Raw genomic sequence first — 14284 nt, 5'->3', positions numbered from 1 at the left:
TATATATATATATATATATATATATATATATATATATACACACATATATCTATGACACACTATACATATATAAATATAACATAATATATAATGTTAATATAATGTAACAATCTATAGAAACATAAATGTTATCATTTCCAAGGAGATATTTGCCTAAAGCACCAAGAGTCCAAGTGACTTGCCCAGGTTCACACAGCCATATGTTAGAGGCAGAATGGCACCTAGATCATCATCCATGTCCCAAGCCACCTCTTTATCTATCATGCCAAGTAGCACCTCCAGCAACATCACATCCCTTAAAATTGGTCTCTCCTCTCTGAGACTTATGCTGAAAAGTATGAATGTCTTTTTTTTTTAACTCTTACCTTCTATCTTAGAGTCAATACTGTATATCCGTTCTCAGCCAGAAGAGTGATAAGGTTAGACAATGGAGGTTAAGTGACTTGCTCAAGGTCACACAGTTAGGAAATGTCTGAGGCCAGATTTGAACTCAGGACCTCCTGAGCCATCCAGTCGCCCCATATGAATTTATCTAATGATGACAGAGCCTTAAAATGAATGTACTCATTCCACAAATCCCGAGTGGCAGCTTTAAGCAGCGGAGTCCAGTGCTGGGTTCCATAGGGGAGACAGTCGTGGAGGAGACCCGTTCCCGACCTTCACAGAAGTTACAGAAACACACAGACTAGGAAACGGAAGAAGCTACCAGCACCTGTGAAGGAGCCAACATTTTCAGCTTCATCTCCAAGAGCCTTCCCAAGCCAGCTCTGAAAATGAAAGTCGACATGTAAACAACCCAAACACAAAGGCAATTGTGTCTGGCTGCACACCCTGCTAATCTTCATGAAATCATGCCCTGGATGGGCTACAAGCAAAAGATGATTCATCTCTCAATGGAAAGAACACTAGAATTCACTGTAAAGAAGCTCCTTCTACAGGGCTCAATTCCCAAGAAAATATACTCAGCCGGTTTTCTCCTTCATTCAAAGGCCAGGTTTGAAAGAGGGTTTTCTGTAAGACTTCTGCTGGGTAAGATAACACAGATTCGATTCAAAAACACCTATTAAGCACCTCTGCCAGTCACTGGGCCAGACACTGAAGATTCTTCTTTTTTAATCAGACTTGTGATTTCACCGACATATGGAACTCCCAATGAAGAAACTGGCTACCGATGGAAGATCGTCACCTCCTCTCCATATTATATATAGCCTTAGATCAGGGGGTTCTGAACCTCGAGTACCACAGATGGTTTTTTTAAAAATATTTTGGTAACTGTAATTCGATTGAATTGATTTCCTTTGTGATCCTGTGTATTTTACTTTATGAATTTAAATACATTTTCCTGAGTCGGAATCCACAGGCTTCGCCAGCCCACGAGGAAAAAAAAAAAGACAAGCTCAAAAAAGCATTTAAGAATCTTTGGGAACTTATAGAATGATGTGGGTACTGACTGAGAAGTTAAGGGATTTCCCAGGGTCAAGAAGCAAGATGGACGCTCTACCCACCCAGCCAGGGGAGGCAGATCTCTGCCTGCAGGAAGCTCCTATCACTTACACAGAGACGTATTTGAAAGAAAATAGAAGAGTGTTTCATGGATTGGGGAAAGCATGAAGAACTTGCAGGGTGTCGGGCTTGGGAAAGGGTTCTCCAAGGAGATGGCATTTGGGCTGATCTTTGATAGAAGAGATGAATAACTCAGACAACTTCTTAGTGACAGACTTCAATTCAAAGGAATTGGCTATGTTGGGGCTCAAGTAGTCCAAAAGGAAGAAAGCACAGTCCAGAGACTGAGGGGAAGCATGAAAATTTCTGTTTTTGGTGACTACCCTTATTTTCCTCATTCCTTTGGATCATAGCAGATTCTTATCCTCAACTGAAGGATATTGCCAAGGAGTTGATTCTCTCTCTTATGGGCAATATTTTCTTCTTCTTTCCCTGTTGAAATTATCCAATATGGGGCTTATTGAGCAGATCAACACTGTGGTCTTTAGTTCAGAAGCTAAAAGACATACAAACTCAGACCTATACAAAATAAATTTGTTGTTGTTGTTGTTGTTGCTAACAGGTTCAACTCTTTGTGACTCCATTTGGAGTTTCCTTGGCAAAGATACTGGAGTGGTTTGTCATCTCCTTCTCCATTTAATTTTATACACGAGGAAACGGATGCAAACAGGGTTAAGTGACTTGCCTAGGGTCACACAGCTAGTAAGTATCTGAGGCCACATTTGAACTCAGGAAGATGAGCCTTCCGGACTCCAGGCCCAGTGCTCCGTCCAGTGTACCACCTGGCTGCACATATAAAATAAGTATTTCACATTTATTAAACAATTAAACACCATTTTACATGATGTGACATAATAGATGAATAAATCTTAGCCTTGAAGAGAAGACCAGTGCTCTAGGCAACTCTCTAAGGTGACCAACTACACACAAGTTTAAAAAAATGTAATAAAATTAGCTCAGATTTCACTTTTAAGGCCCATAGTAACCACCTTCCTTTAAAGGTTTAATTTTCGAAACAATATCTGGTTATATTTATCCATTAAGTCTCAAGGTTCAGGAAAGTAAATAGGACTGAGGAAAAAATCCATCCTCTGCTAGTATTTACATTTGCTATTACAGTGTACATTTGTTTTAGGCAAGAACACTCTCTCAGGTTAACTCCCGAGTTAAAAAAAATAAACTCACCTCACAATGCTGAATGGAGACTTAGCAGGATCACAATAGGTTAAATGTTTTAAGATGCCAGAACCTTGTAGCTTTTAAGACAAAATTCACCAGGATATCAATTTCCATCTCTGTCATTTACTATTTGTATGATCTTGGGTAAGTCACTAACCTCTCTAGAGCTCAGCTTGTTCACTGAAGGAGTTGGGTTAGGTAACCACTAGGGTCCTTTCCAGCTCTAGGTCTATGAATCTTTATCCTTCACAACCCCCTTCCAGCTCTAAATCAGTGAGCCTCTGAAGAGTGTGAAGCTTGGTGCCCCCTCATTGTAACACATTCCTTGTTCTGCTTTTCTACTCTGGCCTCTTCATCCTGAAGTCAACCTTCTCCGTTATCTCAGAGCAAAGATTTTTTTTTAGCCATCTTCAAAGTTCATTTCACAATCCACTGTGATTTCTCAAAAGGAGATTCCATCCTGTTATCAGATCTCACACATAATTGCCTTTGTTTTCAATGGCACCATTCACAAACATGCCTCAAGATGATCAGTCATCCTTTTCCCTCCTTTTGATCCAAAGCGTAGAATCTCAGAATTGGAAGGGACTTAGACCAACATGACTTCAAACATGCATCACCCCTCTGCAATGTAACTGACAGAAAGACCTTTGGCCTTGGCTGGCACTTGTCTTCAAGTCAAAGAGAACCTGCTCCAGTGAGAGAGAACCCACTAACTCATGAGGTGACTCATTTTGCTTTTGAACAGCTCTAATTATTAGAAATGTCAACCCCACCTCCATTTTAAGCCTCAATATGTCTCTCTGCACTTTTTCTTTATTCCCCCAAGTCCTACTCCCTAAGGATAATGAAAACTAGTTTAAGTCTCTCTTCTATGTGCCCTAGATCCCAATGGATCCATGGGTATTCTCTCCAACACTATAGACGGCAACTCATTTACTCTATTTCATCAGATAGGATTTTTGGTCTTGTTGTCCTATAGCTCTCCACAAAGGACCTCCCCAAAACCCTGGCCACCTGCTCCCCCCCCCCTCTCTCTCTCTCTCTCTCTCATTTAAACCCTTATCTTCTGTCATAGAATCAATACCAAGTATTGGGTCCAAGATAGAAGAGAGATAAAAGCTGGACAACTGAGGTTCAGTGACCTTCTCAGGATCATACAGCTAGGTCTTGTCTGAAACCAGATTTGAACTCAAGACCTCCATTTCTCTTAATATTCTCTATATACCAGTACAGAACCCTAACTTTAGCTAGAAGAACAGCCCAATTCTTTCTCTCATCATATATTTAGTAGATGTCACATCTTACACACACACACACACACACACACACACACACACACACACACACACACACACACACTATTTCAGTCCAACTAGAAAGGTAATAACTATTGTATGTGAGGCATTGTTGGTAGCACAATGCCACTCATTTGTCTAGAACAAGTCATCAAATACTGAATGACAGCTAACATCTCTGCACTCAGGCTAATTGGGCTAACCCATATAAAAGATTCTCAATTCCTTCAACTGATCTTTGTATGGTTATGATCTTCAGTTAAGACTCCATGCTGGTCGCTTTCTACCTGTCTCCATCCTTCCCTAAACATGGCGCCAGGGTAATGGCAACAATCATTTACTTAGGGCTCAGTACGTGCCAGGCACTAGACTAAGCACTGGAAATACAAAAACAAGGAGAAAGAAAAATGGTCCCTCAAGGATCTAACCTTTTAGAGGGGAAAGATAATACACAAAATGAAAATGAAAATAAGGAGAATGAGATGAGACAATGGTCCCTAGAAGAGGGGAATGGTAGAAAAAGCCCAAACAGTCAGGAGTGCAGCCTCGAGAATATGTGATGATGTAGGTGGCATCAGTATGCTTCTAAAAATCAAAGTTCTTGGAGCAACCTGTAGGAAGTGATGCAGAGTGAAAGGAGCAGAACCAGGAGAACCTTATACATAAAGATGGACACACTGTGGCACAATTGAACATAATGGACTTCTGTACTAGCAGCAATGAAATGACCCCGGACAATTCTGAGGGACTTATGAGAAAGATGCTATCCACATGCATAGAAAGAACTGTGGGAGCAGAAACACAGAAGAAAAACAACTGCTTGAACACAAGGTTTGATGGGAATATATTTGGGGATGTAGAGTCTAAATGATCACCCTTGTGCAAATATCAATAATATGGAATCAGGTCTTGATCAAATGACACATGTAAAACCCAGTAGAATTGTGCGCTGACTATGGGAGGAGGTGGGAAAAGGGGAGGGAAAGAATATGAATCATGTAACCATGGAAAATTTTTCATAACTAATCAATAAAATTAAAATAAATTCAAAAAAAGAATTGGAAAATAAAAATCAAAGTTCTGGGTGGAACCAATCAATCAGAAGGAGAGCCCACAGGGGCAGAGAATACTTCAAATGTGAGGAGTTCTGGTGCTCTTATCTGAACAAGAGTCAAGGCTGTTTTACCTTAAAGTCACCATCATTCAGTTATATGAAATACAGAGTAACATAAAAAAGGGCACAATGAGGAGCATTCTTGAGAGAATGTGGCAGCAAAGTACAATGGGAAAAGTTTTGGATTTAGAGTCAGAAGTCCTAGGTTCAAATCCAGGATCTATCACTTGACAATTTTGTGACCTGGGGTGAACCGTTTAAATTCTTTAGAGTCTTAATTTTCGGATCTGTAAAATAATGGGATTGGATTTGGTGACCTCTCAGTCCTTTTGATTCTAAATCTGCAATCCTATAATTAGCTTCCTATAGTTATAGTTTATAAATGCAGAGACTTGTAAGAAATCCATCAGATTGCACAGTAATTGATACCTACTAGCTTGTTTCAGGTTTCACATGAGAACAGGGGAAATTCTATACTGGTTCAGACCAAGAGTCCCTTTAACCAAGGGTCTGTCTCTCAAACTTTGCCATCCACTTTTGCTGGATGTTAGTCATGATGACAAAGACCCAGTGCACGCACCATTAGAGATTCATATGTGTGAATACAGAGAGGAGGGAGGGAGATGAAGTCTAATGACCAAGAAATTTAAAATTTAAATTAAATATATTTATTTTTAGAATTATAAATTATAAAATAAATTATAAAAAAGTATTAAAAAATAAATTAAATTAAATTAATTTAAATTAAAAAAAAGCTCCTATCTCAAATCATCCTTTTACACTTAAAACTGTGTGGGCTCCTACCAAATAGCTACATGTTGTTACTGAAGTGTTCTTAAAATGAATGCTTAGCGAACAGTGGAAACAGCCCGATATACAGTAACTACAAGAGAGACTGGAAGCGTCATGTCACGAAACTGACCTTTTAATTGAGAGGAATGAGCCGAACAAATGAGTTTGGAAAATCACAGAAGAAATCTATGAAGTCTGGCATGTGTTTTCTTATAACCGAAGTCCGGGAGACAAAATGTTCTATTTGGCACTGGTGGTAAAGTGATAAATGTTCTGATTTTCTTTAGGAGGAAAATGGCACTTTGTACAGCTGCCTAACTGTGGCACCACGAGGGAAAGATGCCACTGAAATAATCAGGCAGGGCCATTTCCTAAGGGAACAAGTTCTTGGCCAAAAGACCATTAGGAAAAAATACCAATAACTACAGGAGATTTTTATTTTTTAAAGCAAAGTTTATTCAATGAGATCAACGCACAATTTATGAAAATGTAAAAAAAATCTATTTGATTTTAATATTAAGAACATGTCAATCAAAATTCATTAAATGTATCAGAGACTGTGCTAAATACTATAGATAGAATTACAATAAATGAAACAAAATAATTCCTCCTTGCAAGGGGCTGGCTTTCTAATTGGGATCTAAGCATATAAGATATAGACTATAATAACATAATGTAACATAATGTAACATAACATAACATAATATAACATAACATAATATAATATAACAACATAACATAACATAATATAACATAATATAACGTAATATAATGTAATAATATAATATGTGACGTGACTTGATGTGATGTGATATAATATCTCAACTTAGTTACATTTTTTAGAATTCAAGATTCTGGTCAAATCCCACCTTCTACAGAAGGGCTTTCCTGGTCTCTCTCCAATTGCTAGTGACCTTTGGGATCATCTTCTATCTACTCTGCATAGTACATATCTGTTTTCATGTTGTTCCTCTCCCAATAAGATGTGAAATTGCTATGGGCAATTAAATTTTTTTTACCTTTCTTTGTATCTATTGGGCTTAGCACAGTGCCTGGTACCTAGTAAGCACTTATGAATAAAGTAGTGTTTTCAAATCTGTATTTTCTAGTAAACATAATTTCTCACACTTATTATTGAACACAAAATACATTATTTGAAAAGAACAGCAGGGAGATAGAGGTCAAGATCTGTGATTTCATCAACAGAAAGATTCCCTCATAGGGAATCAAAGGGAAACTGCCTTGATGGAGCAAGAGAATAACTTGAGAATTTACAATCTCATGGGGTTGTCCAAGGGCACACAGAGGCTGAGGAACTTGCCCAGGGCCACAGAACTAGAATACAGCAGAGGCAGAATTTTGACCCAGATCCTCCTAATTCTAAAGATGGCCCTCTCTATCTATTCAACATGTAATATTTTGGAGGACTGCTGGGGGAGCTTTTTGGGGGGGGGTGACTAATAAGAATTTTTTAAATATAGAAAATGGAAAAAGGGGAAATATAGCACCATATTAAAGGATATAATATATTCATAGCTTTTCCACATTCACAGAACAAGAAGTTTTATGAGACAAGTCCTCAAAGAACACTTTTTATAAACCAGACATTGATACTAATGTAAACTCTACAATCACAGCTTTTTCTTTCATTTTTTAAAAAATCACTTATTTTTCCTGACACAAACTTTACCTAATCAGCATAATTTTGATTACAGAAGGAAGAAAAATGAATTTTAAGTGAATACACTACATACAGATTTTGGTGGTTGTTTTTAGTGTGTTGAAAACAAGACGCCAAAGTGTCTAAATAGAGACACCAGCATAATCAAACACTTGTTTAAGGATTGGCTGACAATTACCAAAGGAAATGATCAAGGCAGTAATGACTTCATTTGGCCCTGTCCTTAAGTGTCACAGAACCCAAAGCAAGGAAGGAAAAAGGCCTTAAAGAGCAGTGGGGAGCCTGAAAAGTTCTTTGGGTACTTGAAGAAGACAAGGTATTCACAAGAGATGCCAGGCATTGGGGAGCCCTGAGTGAGGCTGACAAGACCATCCTGAACCCCTGTACCTCTTTTGTTTGAAGACATTCCTTCACAAGGACCTTTTCCAGCAATACCTCCTACCCCATAGACCACTAGAGTTCCATAGTTCTGTGGCTAGAAGCCTGTCTAATTCCTTCAATTTATATATGAGGAAACAGGTCCAGGAAGGGTGACTTCCCTGAAAGCACACAAATAGCAGTAATTGTCACACAGGATTTGAACTCATATCTTCTGGGTCCAGTCTCTCCATTGTACCAAAATGCTTCAAAAGTTTCTCAGTTTCTAGTCAACACAAAGATGAACTTCTGGAAGCATTTTCTTTCCTTTCTTGTTTTTGTTTTGTTTTATATAAATACACATGTGTATTTTTTTCCATTTTCTATATTTAAAAAATTCTTATTAGCCACCAAAAAGCCCCCAGCAGTCTTCTAAAATAGTGTGTGTGTGTGTGTGTGTGTGTGTGTGTGTGTGTGTGTGTGTGTGTGTGTGTCCCTAGAGTCAAGAAGACCTGCCTTCATGGCACATTCTGCTGAAGTGCCTTGAGCAAGTCATTTGACCTGTTATTCCTCTAGTAACTGTCTAATATCATAAGCAGTAGATGTTGTTCAGTTGTGTTCTACACTTCTGTTTGTTTCTGTCATTTCTTATAAGTGTTCAGCTCTTTTTATGACTCCATTTGGGGTTTTCTTGGCAGAGATACTAGAGTGGTTTTGCCATTTCCTTTTCATTTTAAAGATGAGGAAACTTGAGGCAAATCGAGTTAAGTGACTTGCCCAGGGTCACGCAGTTAGTAAGTATCTGAGGTCAAATTTGAACTCAGGTCTCCCGACTCTAGGGCTAGCACTCTATCCACTACATCATCTAGCTTTCCCACTTAGTAGTAGATAGAGTAGGATTACTCACTGGGATCTCTCCAGTGATAAAATCATAGTTCTGTTAAAAAAAAAGATAATGTATGATGTTTTAAGATTTCTCAAGTACATAATATTATCTCATCTGCCCCTCACAACAACTCTGTGAGGTAGGTGCTATCATTAACCCCATATTACGGATGATAGAACACAAGGGTATGCATTTCTTGGATTCTTTGAAAGACCCATCTGTTCTGGTTGTCACATTCTTTTCAGGTTGTCACATCCTTTGTTTCTTCTACAGGTTTAGAAGCATTTTCCTTTAAAAGTTAAGCCTTTTCCTTATTTGTTTTTAATCTTCCCATGTTAAAAAATGGAAGGCAGCTGAGTGGATAGATATTGGGATTTTTAGAGTTGTGGGTTCAAGTTCTGACTCTGACACATACAAGACATGTGACATTGAACAATTTAGACTCAGTTCCCCAGAGAATTCTCTTAACGATCATTGGTTGCAAGAGTTTTCTCACCTGGAATTCCCTAAACTAGTGATGGCAAACCTGTTAGAGACTCCCAAACTGCAACCCTCATGCTGCATGTGAGCCCCCTGCCTTAGTCCATATAGGGGAGGGAGAAAGCGCTCCCACTGGGCTGCTGGGCAGAGGGGCAGATGAAGTGAGAAATGTCTTCAAGCTCACTGTGGAGAGGGGGAAGGGAGAAATTCCCTCTGGCACACGTGCCATAGGTTCGCCAACACAGTCCTAAACAATTGAAATCCTAGGTCAAACACATTCCCCAATCGTCTCTTTCAATAAATATCTGCTTCGTGGAAATTTGTGGATGTAATTTCTGTGTCTTAAGGCAATTTCATATTCAAAACCCCACCTTTTTAGGTCTTGCTTTTGTTCATATAATTTTTTTTTACTTTTAAGGCTAGTCGCTAGAAAGCTTCAGATTTGAACTCAGGTTTCCTGAACACCATCTATCTTACCTACCCCAGTTTTTTAAAGGAGTTTACAACTACAAAGGGCAAAAGAGATATTAGGATGAGAGTTAGCAGGGATGGAAAGGTAAATTAAGGGATTTTTTTTTCAGGAAAGGGGAGACATAGGTATGTTTGTGGACAATAAACTAGTAAACAGAATCTAAAAATAAGTGATGGAAGAAAGAAAAAGGACTTACACATACAAAAATATTTATAGCATCTCTTTTTGTGGTAGCAGAAAACTGGAAATTGAGGGGATGCTCATTTATTGGGGAAAGCTGAACAAGCTGTGAAATATAAATGTGATGGAGTACTACTGTGCTATAAGAAACGACAAGGGAGTGGTTTCAGAAAAATATGGAAAGAACTAGATGAACTGAGGCAAAGTGAAGTAAGAACTGGCAGTTCATTGTACACAGTAACAGCAATGTTGTAGTGGTGACCAACTATGAAAGACTTGGCTACTCTGATCAATACAATGATCCAAGACAATTCCAAAAGACTCGTGATGAAAATATACTATTCTACCTTCAGACAGAGAATTGATGGACTCTGAGTGCAAAGTAAAGTAGAATTTTCTTACTTCCTTTATTTTTCTTGCTTTTTTTAATATGGTCAATATGGAAATGTGTTTTGCATGATTTCACATGTATAATTGCTATCATATTGCTTACCCTCTCAGTTGGTGGAGGAGGGAATGGGAAGGAAAGTATTTGGAAACCGAAATTTAAAAAGAAATAATGTCAAAAATAAACGAATAATACTTTTAAAACATTTAACAGACAATTTTAAAAAATAAAACAAGTGACAGAGAAAGAAGGCAATCTGTTAGAAGTGATGGAAAGAAATGGGATCAATTGAACAGGTATAGAGGTTAACCTTGGTAAGAGGTAAAGCTAACTCATTATGTAAGATAGGTGTGAAAGAGGAGATAGTGGCAGAAAGCTTATGAATGACATGAGATGGGGAAGAGGGGAAAAAAGGGAGCTTACAACCAGTGGCCTTAATTTTTTATGTGAAATATGGGGAAAGGTTCTCAGCTGTGAGGGGAGACAGAGAAACCCAGGGAGGTCTGAGAAGAGATAAAAGGTTTTTCCCCTTTAGATAAAAGGATTTAGAAGAGATTCTGTGAAGAGCAGCATACTGAGTTGATAATAGAAATATAGAAAGGTTACCTAGCAGCAGTGAGGGCCCAGTTGAGGTTATATAAAGTAAATTTGTAGTAGACTCACTCAGAATCATTATGTAAGTTTCTCCACTTTTTTCTAGCAGCATGTAATATAGCCAGTGTTGGGAGTGATCCAAGGCAAAGGATACAATATATGAAATTATAAAACTGAGAGGGATTCAAGAGAGGAAGAAAGATTGAACTGATTTGCTTGAACAAGGGGTCAAGGTAGGGAGAAAAGGCAGTGCAGGAGAAATGGCTCGGGATAGTGTTGAAAGGTCAAGGAATTAGAGGTCATGTTGGGGACAAAGAGTAAAGTTTGGTAAAGGAAATTAGAAGAAATAAAAAGCCAATAGACTATGGTTGGATAAGGGGATTTCAGAATTCTTGAATGGAGAGGTGGTACATTTGTGAATGAGGTCAAGACTGAGAGTATGACCATTTTTGTGTGTGGCTGATATGAGGTGGAGAAATAAGTCTTGGGTAGTGATTAAATAGAGCAGTGGTTCCCAAACTTTTTTGGCCTACCTCCCCCTTTCCAGAAAAAAATATTACTTAGTGCCCCTGGAAATTAATTTTTTTTTAAATTTTAATAGCAATTAATAGGAAAGACAAATGCACCTCTGGCCATCACCGCTCCCCTGGATCACTGTAGCACCCACCAGGGGGCGGTGGCGCCCACTTTGGGAATCACTGAGATAGAGGAACTGAGTAGTTAGGGTCCTAGAGGGAAAGTCAGTATATATGTTGAAGTCCCTTAGTTAGGTCTTAGGTCAGGAGTTGAGGAGGAGAGAACAATTATGATCCAGGCACCCCACTCACCGAGGAAGGCAAGAGTGACCTGGAGGTCTGTAGACAATAATAAGCCAGAATTTGGGGGGTGGTAGTTATGAAGCAGCTAATGACAAGTAAAAAGTTAAGAACCCTATGATCTAAATGAATAGGAAAAGGCTTGGTGGAGAACCCACCCACACATACACCAAAACAAATACCTGGGTTATTGATAAGTTATACGATGAAAAAAGCTTTGGAGTATGAGGAATAATGAATATGAGAACTTCAGAGAGAGTTAGGAAAATGTTTTTCAACTGATGCAAAATGAAGAAAGCTAAACTAGAGGCCAATATACACAGGGACCATTTGAATGGTAGAGAAAATCATGAAAGACACTGAAATTCAGATCAAAGTAATGGCCATCTTTGACCCCAAAGGATAGATGAGGCAGCCTCCTCCTCTCTGATGGTGGTGGTGGGCTAAGGGTGCTGAATTAGGAGCCAGATTCAGACATGATCAAAGTATCCAATAGTTTTGCTTAACTATATTTCTTTGTTACAAGACAGGGTACTATGGGAAAAGGGAAATGAAAGTGATATAAAAATTAAGTATATCAATTGCATATATATTATATACATATATCAATTATATAAACATGTATTAGAATACTTAATTTGGATTTAAATGATCTGGATTCCTATCCTTGCTCACCTGCATAGGGAACAACAAAGAGGGAGAAAATGAGTTGGAGTGAGGAGAGAAAAAGCTAGGGAAATAATCACATGATTATAATAACAATTCGTATTTATAATCCATCTCAAGTTTATGAAAGAGTTTTTTTTTTAATAGGAAAGCAAAAGGAACAAGAAGGAGCTTTGGGGAAGGGTTCAGTATCTTCAGTTCCCTCTTGGAGAGGTGTCTATTTGGCTTTAGAGGATAATAGAGTGGAGTCCCATAAAAAGAAAGCGAATAGGTGCAAGATTCTAAACCAGGCCAACCACCTGCTTCCAGACTCAATGTTCTGCCTACTCAACCTTGTCACACACCCCTCCCCTGCTCCCACCCAGCGAGTGCTGTGCTGATCATTTTTTAAGTTGAGAAGCTGAGTTTTCAATCGAGATGGTTTCTGTTCTGTTTTCTGTTTTCTTTTTTTAAAGTTATACCCTTTAGGAGGTGACAAATACAGAGAGGATGCCTTAGAGAATAAAGCATTGTCAGGCAGAGGTTTCAGAGACAGATCTTGCCTACCTGATAGGTGAAAACTTCCTGTATGAAACAGAGCTCACACAATGGCTTGAATGAGGGGAAGAAAGGGGGCCTGGAAGATATGAAATGCGAGCTGCTTTAAAGTCCAAGGGCCCCCCTGCTTTTTGCCGCTGACTCAGATGTGGCCAGGCATTTAGTCTTGATTAGAAATACCCAGATGTCTCAACGATGAGGTTCTGACAAAGGCCATGGATTATTAGAAATCTGAACGTATTAAATACTGGCTATGAGGTTGACCAGCAGTATCAAACCCATTGTTTTTTTTTAAGAGTAACAAGTTTTAAAATAATAATAAAAAAACATGATTGATATGGTCCTTTAACATTTACAAGCATTATGCAGATATCATCTCAGATGAGTCTAGCAACAACCTTGTGAGATTAGTATGACACATGGTGAAGGAGCTAAAGCTGAGTTTAAATGACTTGCCCAAGTAAGGTTAAGAGATTAAGTGATGGGGGTAGTCAGGGGAGAGAATGTCAGGCCTACATTTGGAAGGACCTTGGTTTAAATCTGACCTCAGACACTTTGTGGTTGTGTGACCCTGGATAAGCCACTTAACCCCCAATGCCTGCCCCTTACACTCTTCTGCCTTGGAAACTTAGCATCCACTCTAAAAGGAAAAGGAGTTGGGGGGTGGGGAGAAAGAGAGAGAGAGAAAGAGAAAGACAGACAGATAGACAGACAGAGAGACAGAGGCAAAGACAGAGAGAAACACAAAAAGGAAGGCAGGGAGAAAGAGAGACAGAGACAGACAGAGACAGACAGAGAAAAAGAGAGACAGAGAGGAGACAGACAGACAGAGACAGAGAGAAAGAAAAAGAGACAGAGAGAGACATAGAGAGACAGAGAGGAGACAGACAGACAGAGACAGAGAGAAAGAAAAAGAGACAGAGAGAGACACAAAAAGGAAGGGAGGGAGAAAAGAGACAGAGACAGACAGACAGAGAGAGAGAAAAAGAGAGACAGAGACAGAGAGGAGACAGACGGACAGAGATAGAGAGAAAGAAAAAGAAAGAGACAGAGAGAGACACAAAAAGGAAGGGAGGGAGAAAAAGAGACAGAGACAGACAGAGACAGAGACAGAGACAGAGACAGAGAAAAAGAGAGACAGAGACAGAGAGGAGACAAAGACAGAGAGAGAGTAAGAGACCAGAGAGAGAGACAGAGAGAGAATGATTAAATAATCACAAAGGCTAAGTCTATGACCACACAGCTAATAAGTATCAGAGCCTAGATTTGAATATAGAAAGTATATATTGTTATTATGACAAGTTATTTTGTCCTCGTGTCTAAACAGGAAAAATAGAGCTCT

The sequence above is a fragment of the Gracilinanus agilis genome, chromosome 5, assembly GCF_016433145.1.
Source record: "Gracilinanus agilis isolate LMUSP501 chromosome 5, AgileGrace, whole genome shotgun sequence".
Taxonomy (NCBI): Eukaryota; Metazoa; Chordata; class Mammalia; order Didelphimorphia; family Didelphidae; genus Gracilinanus; species Gracilinanus agilis.
The sequence above is the reverse complement of the archived record's forward strand: the minus strand, read 5'-3'. Positions refer to the sequence as shown.